We start from the raw sequence: 9930 nt of genomic DNA on the forward strand, positions 1-9930 counted from the left end.
ACGGAAACTGAGTTGTACATCTTCAGATCTGACTGCTGACGATCCTTGTTAGAACCCTAAACCGGCTCTACTCTTGTTTTCGGAGACCTCTATCATTCGCCCCCACTGATCAGACTGACCATCTTGAACAATCTTTCTTGCATCTTTGAATGAGGACATGACTGCCCAAACTCTCTTTTCAACGACAATAGATAAGGCTTGGAACAGAGTTCCAACCTCATCCTCAACTTCAACATAAGAGAAAGATGACAGGTGGCTGACCAACAACACCTTCTCCCCGCCAACAATAACAAGCTTCCCATTCTAAACAAATTTCAGCTTCTGGTACAATATTGAAGTAAGGACTCCTGCCTCGTGGATCCATGGCCTTCCCAATAGACAACTGTAGGCCGGGTGGATATCCATTACTTGAAAAGTAATTTGGAAGTCACTCGGACCTATCTTCACCGGAAGGTTCACCTCTCCAATCACTGTCTTGCGCGAACCATCAAAAGCCTTAACGATCACGCCACTATATCTCATAGGCGCTCCTTGGTATGACAACTTGGAAAGAGTTTGTTGATTCTAAGTGTTGGCAGCAATTTTGGTAAAACAAAGAGTGTTCACAAGATGTCATGTATGATGTCTTAACATGAGTTATCCTATGTACCTGCTGGAGTTCAAGAAAATGTGCATGCAGGATTGTTTCAGAATGCCACATACATTGACAAGGCTTCTGATATTGGATGTACCTGCTGGAGCTTAAATGAAATACATGTTCATGCAGGATTGTTTCAGATGACATACATAATGTCATGGCATCTGATATGGTTGTACCTGCTGGAAGTTATAAAAGGAATTATTGGATTATGCAGGATTGTTCCAGGATGTCAGACCCGATGTCATGACATCCTATACACAAAATATTCAGTATGAATGTCTGGTGTTTTGTGATTGCACAATTAATGGCAATCTTTGGATGATTGAAGATATAATTAGCTGGCACATTCAATCATGGATTACAACCAGATTTACTTATTTTCCAAGGAGATCTATACAACTGTTATAAAAAGATTTGATTGGAAAATAGATTTAGGGTTTTCAAGATGTCCAAGCCCAGCTGAAAGCTTCTATAAAAAGGGACTTAGAAAACCTGTTTGAACACACAACCAAGACTGAGAGAAATATAGAGAGAGAGCTAGGGTTTGTGTCTGTTTAGTCGTAAGACTTGTAGGTCATTCAAGTCATCCATTGATGATTGAATTGGACTGATTTGTGGTTGTAATTTGTCACTCTAAAGCTGTTAAGCAAGAGTGTGTGTCTTCTTGATCAAAGCTGTGAAGCAAGATCAAGAGTGTGTCTTCTTGATTGAAACTGTGAAGTAAAATCAAGAGTGTGTAATTGAAAAGTATTTTCTTTTCACAAGGGATTGTTGTTTAAGATCACTGGTGTGTGATTGTAGGGAAGTGAGTGGGTTCTCATATCTAAGAGTGCTTAGATAGAAATTGCACGGGTAGAGATTAGGTGAGAAAGACTGTAACTTGTTGAAGTGTACGGAGAGTCTTCGAACTAATTCTATTTTAGTGAATTTCCTTCCTGGCTTGGTAGCCCCCAGACGTAGGTGAGTTGCACCGAACTGGGTTAACAATTGCTTGTGTTATTCGCTTTACCATTCTGTTTTTGTTTATCCATTGTTTATTACCAGATATTAGTGTCGTGACATTACCTTCGACATCTAATATCTGATACCAGAATTTCAGAGTTGACTTTGGAAATACATTCAAAGAAGATCCGGTGTCTACCAACAAATTAGACAAAGCATCCTCCTTACAGTTCATGGAAATGTGCAGAGCCAATTTGTGATTTCTACCCTCCTCAGGGAGTTCTTCATCACAGAAACTGAGATTGTTACAAGAAGTGATGTTAGCCACAATATGATCGAACTGATCCACTGTAACATCATGTTCCATATACGCTTGATCAAGAACTTTCTGTAGTTGTTCTCTGTGCGCTTCTGAATTCATCAACAGAGATAGTACTGAAATCTTCGAGGGGGGTTGGAGCAACTGTTCCACCATATTGAACTCACTTTTCTTAATTAGCCCGAGCACCTCACCATCACCATTAGGCTTCAAGTCGCTGGATTCACCAGACTGACACCTTGGAGCACTAACAAATTCTACTACAGGCACATCCACCTTCTTAATGACAGTCGAATCTTTTATATTCTTCGGGAACACCGATCCAAACACACGACCACTACAGGTCACCTTAGTAACATCAACAATGCTTACAATAGAACTGGATGTAGGTAACGAGACCTCTTGACCATCTTTCACCATAGTAGCATTATACTGATACGGGACAGCTTTATCGGATGCATAGGGGACTGGACCCGCCAACCGTATAACCAATGACGATACCAATCTATTGCTGATGTTGTTACTGCTGTTGCTGTCATATTGAATAACCACTCTCTCAGGAGTTTTGAAAACTTGTACTATTACATTGACATCATCATTTACATGACAGGAATGAACAATCTAAATCAATCCTTCATCCATCAACTGCTGGATGTCCCTCTTCACAACCATACAACCTCTAGGATTGACACTACAAATAGCAAAACCATCACGGTCATGCTCACAATCACTCACCAAGCAAATATCCTTGTGCATCGTCACCAAGGACCTTCTTATGAAACATACATCGAATACCTTGAACTCCCCTGGACAACCGTCCACCATATTAACAGATGAATTCCTATGGGCAGGTAGTGGGTTAGCTTTAACATTTGGTGCACCATCCTCAAAGGACACCATTCCACTCTTTGCCAGCTTCTGAACTTCGTACTTGAGGGGGTAGCAATTCTGTATATCGTGTCCGGGGGCTCCTTGATGAAAAGCACATTGGAGTTCTGGTTTGTACCACCAAGGAAGTGGTTCGGGAATTTGCGGAGGATTTATTGGTTGTAACAGGTTCTTGAGAACCAGGGAGGGATATAATTCTGCATATGTCATCAGAATCGGATCGAAAGAGACCTTCTTCCTCTCAAAATTTTGTTGCTGATTATTATTGGTATTGTTGTTGTTGTAGGTGTTTGTTCGTTGTTGTGGTTATTGTTGTTGACATTGTTGTTGACGTTGTTGTTGAATTGGTGTTGACTTATTTGCTGAAAATACTGGGATTACTGATGATACTTGATGGTGGTGTTGACGGGGTGGTTGATTTCTTCTTTCTTGAGGCCTCCTTTTCCTCCCAACTGAAATTGCATTAGCTTCACTATCCTTTTTCTTGTTGAAACTGTTTCCATACCTCTTCTTGGATGACGCCTCCACATTAGATAATCGTCCCTCTCGGACACCTTCTTCGAGCCTCATCCCCATGTTTACCATTTCGGTAAAGTCACTGGGGGCACTAGCAATCATCCTCTCATAGTAAAATGAGCACAGGGTCTTAAGAAAAATCTTAGTCATCTCCTTTTCCTCTAAAGGAGGGGTAATTTGAGCAACAAGCTCCCTCCATCGCTGAGCATACTCCTTGAATGTCTCCTTATCTTTCTGAGACAACGTCCTCAACTGATCTCTATCTGGAGCCATATCAACGTTGTACTTATACTGCTTCACGAATGCTTCGCCCAAATCATTGAACGTGCGGATGCTTGCACTATCCAATCCTATGTACCACCTCAGAGCGGCACCGGTCAAGCTGTCTTGAAAATAATGGATCAAAAGTTGATCATTATCTATTTGAGTAGGCATATTTCTGGTGTACATCACCAAATGACTGAGTAAACAGGTATTCCCTTTGTATTTTTTAAAGTCGGGCACTTTGAATTTCACCGGAATCTTGACATTTAGAACCAAACAAAGTTTCAGAACACTCTTCCCAAACAAGTCCTTACCCCTAAAAGTTTTCAATTCCTTTCGCAGCTCAAGGACTTGGTCCTTCATCTCGTCCATCTTCTCATACACATCAGGGCCCTCAGACGGCTCAGAATGATAGATGGTGTCTTCTACACGGGGATGAGTATGCACAATAGGCGGCAGCACAGACATGACCGGGGTAGATGCCGACATGGAAGTAAAAGTAGGTGTAAAGCCTTCAGGCACAAAATTTGGCGGCATTCCCCATGGGAATCTGGCAAGCATGTTGGGTGCAAAATGAGCAGCAGTTGCTGGAATGGTAGACGTAGCAACCTCGAAAATGACAGTCCTCTAAGGAGGAGGAGTTGCGGGTGTTGGAGAAGACTAGCTCTAAGCGAATAGGACTGACTCCATCATGGCAGTCAGACGAGCAATATCATCTTATAGGTCTCTGTTCTTTTTTTCAAGATTCTCCATAATCTTCAGATGATTGGCGCGAGTATTGTATCGATGAGTCAGCTTGGCTGAAGCATAGAAGAAACACCAATGAGACATCTGGCGAAAGAGAAACATGCTTATGCAAATGATGCATGAAATGCAATGCTTGTTTATTTGCTTTCAAGGAACTTACTATATCATTTGCAAGTTTCTATGTTTGCTTTCAAGGAACTTACTATATCATTTGCAAGTTTCTATCTTTGCAAGTTTCTATCTTTGCAAATGATGCATGAAAGCATAGAAGTTTCTATCTTTGCTTTCAAGGAACTTACTATATCATTTGCAAATATATATATATATATATATATATATATATATATATATATATATATATATATATATATATATATATATATATATATATATATATATATATATTTAACAATAATTGCAACAATTTGATATGACCATAAAAAATCTCTTATTTATATAATTGGAAGGATTACACTGAGTACAATTCAGAAACCAAAAATACAAAATACAAGAGAAAAGGAGACTAGTCATCCTAAGGATCCCTAACAACAACATCAGAAGATCTGGCAACAAGAGTGTACTTCCTTTGAATACATCGGATCTCGGTCTTAAAAGAAACCTTCATCTGAGTCTTCTCGAGGACAAGCTGATCAACAATCTTCTTCCAAGCGACGAAAGGCTGAGGCATACTAGACGAAGATGAAACCTTTGGCTCTCTCTGTCTCTTTGTCACTCGGTCTTCAATTAGCTCAATAAGTGCATCTTTGTCCTTTGACTCAAGTTGCAACTCCTCATGCTTTCTTCTCAAAGCATAGAAACGGTCTTCCCACATATCCTTCTCTTGTTTCATCTTGGCGAGCATGTCTTCCAACTCCTATACATCTTGGTTAGGGAGAGTTAACAACTCAACCACAACCATAGACATAGGTCTCTCACAAGCATAAGGCATCTTTAACTTGAAAGCTCTCTTCTTCACCCAAAGAGTGTAAGCATCCAAAGTTACACAATTGCACGGATCAAGCTCGAGTCTTCCTTTCCTATGCACATTATGCCAAGCATGCACAATCTTCTGCTTCAAATGTTGGGGATCTTTACCCTCTTGATAGAAAAGACCTTCTAACATAGTGTTATTAGGTTTGTCTCTCAAGGGGAACCTAAGTTGACGACGAGCCAAAGCAAGGTTGTAGTTAATTCCTCCTTGTGTACCAATGAGAGGTGTAGCGGGAAATTCATGATCATCAAGCTATTGGCAAGCTAGAGATCAATTAACAAGAGTCTCCACCCCGCTTTTATTGTTTCCAAGGGAAAAGGGAAAAAGTACGAACAAAACCCAATTAGTAAGAAGTTTTCAAATAAAAACTAATAAAAATCAAAGATCACAGGTAAGGGGGTTGGTTACACAGAGGGAAGGTGTTAACACCCAAAGTGTCCTAGGTACTCCTAGGGAGACCTTTTTGTATGCATATGTATTTTGTATAAAGTGATGTTTACAAACAAATAGAATGGGTGAGTGAGAAAAGAATTCATTAATTATATTTTTGTGTTTGACAAGACCTTCGGTCTTGTGCCTACGTTCCAACATATGAATGAGGGATCAAAACCTCGTAGTTCGTGCTATAAATTTCAAAATGGGTGTGTTGGTTTTAACAAAATTTAAGTTTGAAAGACACAAAGGCTTGAAAATGGTTTGAATGAGTTAGTTCTTTTTGGCTTTTTGAAAGTTTAAATCAAGTATAGTTAAGTCCATTTACATGTTTGATTTAAGAAAGTAAGTTTGAAAATGCAATGGCATAAGGCCAAAGTTTCTATCTTTTTTGAAAGTGGTCAAAGTTTAGAACAAAAGTAGTTCACACAAAGAAGGTTTTGAAAATGGAGGGAGAGATTTTGAAATTAAAGAAATGGGGAGAAGATGAAGAGACTATCCTATGCACAAAAATTTAAAAAGTTTAAAGTTGAAAAGATCTGACCAAATGGGAGCGATCCAATAGACAAGTATGTCAATAGAAACCCAGAATTCCCTTGGACTTTTAGAATCAAGCAACACACAAATGCACAATTATATCAATCTTGAAGAGCAAAGGCATTAAATAAAGATGGCCTCATCCAAGCTTATCCACTTCATGATCTTCTTCAAGATAGCCTATGTGGTAGATGAATTCCACAAGTCACAGGTTCAACATAACAGCTTAATAATGATCAATGTTGCAGATGAACTGGAGAGATCTTGAATGATGTATCAGATAAATTTCAACTTGCAAGCACTTGGTTCTTCAACAAATTGGCATTGGCCAAGTCCATTAGCAAAGGAATGTTGCCTAAGTTCTAAGTCCAATTGGGCAAGATCAAACCAACAGTCCACTCAAAAGTCTTTTAGGGTTTTTCTTATTATTATGTGGATTAATGGTCAAAGACCAAACAAACAAACAAAGTATATACAAACAAAATAATATCACACAATATGGTCCAAATGGACAAAGTGAAAATTACATTAACATAAACAATTAGAATGATATGTATAATGACAAATGATAATAGAATACTAAAAGTAAATTGCATAAAAGTAAAGACTTGAAACTAAAAGTTAATGATTAGTAAGTTAGTAGTTTGTTTTGTTTTGCTTTTTGATTTCAAGACATTCTTTGGAGAACACTCAACCCACTTTCCACAAGCATGGATCCTTGAACCAAAACATCTTCCAAAGGAAGGAAAGAAGGCCAAGTTTTCACACAATACCATGGAAGAGGGGAGACTTACAATCTCACTAACTAGAATGCTTATGCCTTTTATGTCACAAATTTAGCGCTATGTTAAGCAATCATAATTGGGCTTATGTAGAAGTCACAACTATTTGAGGTCGGGCAATAGACTTTTGGTATTAATGCATGTTGGAGACATAGTATTCAGAACTATGCTCATTAAACATACCACACACAAAAAATATGCAAAAGGTGTGGCCTAATCTCATCCATACTCATGTCAATCTTTCAATCAACTAGCATTAGGACTTTGAGATGTCATTGGCCAATTGAAAATGAATGAATGAAGAAGGGGAATTAGATGAAGAGGGAAGGGGATGAATGAGATCACAAATTGGTCAAAGGAGGACTTTTACCAAATTTATATTATTCATTCATTTTGGGAGATGGAATGTACATTCCATCAATCCCCTAAATCCAATAATATTAACTTGACAAAGTCAAATAAATCTTGACCAAGGCCCAACAACAAATAAGAAACTCAATTATGTCAATACAAATGGTTAACACAATTAAAAATGACATTTATTCAATTAAAAATAGTAAAATAATGCATTAAATTCAAATATGTTTTGTCCAAATCCTAAAATCTCATCAAAACACCAAATAAATGGCCATGAGATTTATCATAGGTCAAACAAGGTCAAAGGACCTTGGAGAAAAAAATTCATAATTTTTGGACACTTAAAAATATTTTTAAACAATTAAAAACAAATGAAAAATCAATTAATTCATGAAAAATATTAATAATGATCCAAAAAATAATTTTAATTCAGAATATGAAAGAGAAAAATATTTGAATTTTTTTGGTGAAAGTCCCATATTTTTTTGGATCAATATTAAATTTATTATGAATTATTGAAGAAAATGGAATTAAAATGAAATTCAGAAAATGCTAAAATACGTGGACCATCAGATCTCCCTCATTTATTGAGGTGGCAGATCTGATGATCCAAAATGCACGCTCCATGTACACCTTCGTCAAACGCGATGTAACATGAGTAATCACAAGGAACGACTATGATTAGAACGTGGAACATGGATCACACGGTTCAAACTCAAGACACATCATCACCGGAGCCAGAGCTCTAGTTGTCTTCTCCGGTGAGCTTCACCGGACTGGTCAACATGAAACTTCACCAAAATTCCAAACAGGGACATGATTTTAAAGAGAAAACATCACTGAGCACGAATATCACCTCCAACTCATCCAATTCCAACTATATTGAGAGATATGTGGAATTGAAAAATGAGGTTCATGATCTGAGTTGCTTCGGTTTGGCCTCAAAGCAACTCAATCTTCTTGCCTACATTGGTAGGATTTCAGACAACTCAAGAATCAATGGAATTGAGCAAGAATCAAGGAGAATCGAAGAGTTTAAAATTTTTGCAAATTACCTTCAATGGAGGTCTGAGCTTGCTAGATCTTGATCTGAATCGTGCTTAGCTTCATTTCAATTGCTTGCAGGAGAGGAATGGAAAGGCTTAGAAGCAATGGATTCCTGGAGAATTGAATTCCAAAACAGTGGAGATTCAAGCTCAAATTCAAATGAATTTATCAAGGTTATCCTCTTAGTGTGAAAGGTTTTCATTGGAGATTCAAAGCTGGCGCAATGTGTGTCTTAATTCTGAGCATAAGGGCCTCAATTTATAGAAAAATCAAATGATATTTGCACACTCTTTCCACTTTCTAAATTTGGTAAAATGATGATGCCATGCTTCATGGGCGTGCATAGGCCCATGGAATGATGGTTTGAAAATCCAAATGACTGATCAGATGCTTTGGAGATGGATTGGATTGCAAGGTATATGTGCATTGTCACTTGAAGATTGATACACGCCAAACGATGTAATCCTGTTTAAGCCATGCGCAGCCTATGCATTTCTCATCCAAAATGCATGAATTTGAGCTCTTTAGAAAGGTGAGATCAAGAGGAACAAGTTTTATGTTGAACACTTTTTCATTTGGATCTCGGAACTTGGAGATATTTGAGGTGGAAGTTTGGAAAAAATTGACATATCAAAAATTTTCTAAGTGTCAAGCCATATGTCTTAATATTCCACCTTGCTTAACTTTTTATGGGAGCTTCAAATGAGAAACATGTCTTCATCAAAGTTGTATCTATCTCAAACACCTTCAAAATGGTCACCAATTTCATGTCATTTGTATTTTAAATGATAGGGTTATGCATTTTGAAGTTTGGAAAAATCACTTGATCAATGGTATAGGTCAAAAGTGACCTATAATGTAGCCTCATATCATATGTTCAAAGACGTTAAATTTGCTCCCACTCCAAACATAAAATTTGAAATAGACATATTGAATTTGATTGTGCAACTTGGAAATATTTCATCTCATAAAAAATTAGCAAGTTATGGCCTTGGGAAGTTGACTTTCAAATTAGGGTTTAGACACAATGACCTATAATGTTTCAACATAGAAAATGATTTTCCAGGAAAAAACTAGCTCTTGGTATCAATAAGAAAGTTTTTTATAATGTCATTTAGAGTAAGGTTTCTCTTGGAAGCATTTTCATATGGTGAAAAATGTAGGAGATAGGGTCTAGGGAGACCCAGTTTTGATTAGATGAATTCATCTGGCCAACCACCATCAACCAACTTGCTAATTTCCAATTCTTTTGACTTTTTTGGCTCACGGTAGATCATATATGCATAAGATAATGAAATTTGAAGTGTCCCTTGAGAAATTTGATCAATTGGTGAGATAGCTTGTTGGAGAAGTTACTCAAGATACCCAGTCAAACTAGGGTTTCCAATGCAAAACACCCTCAAACTCTTGAAGAAAACTTGACCAATATAACATGTAGAGAACATTGGGGCTCATATATGATGGTCAT

The sequence above is a fragment of the Lathyrus oleraceus genome, chromosome 2, assembly GCF_024323335.1.
Source record: "Lathyrus oleraceus cultivar Zhongwan6 chromosome 2, CAAS_Psat_ZW6_1.0, whole genome shotgun sequence".
NCBI classification, from domain to species: domain Eukaryota; kingdom Viridiplantae; phylum Streptophyta; class Magnoliopsida; order Fabales; family Fabaceae; genus Lathyrus; species Lathyrus oleraceus.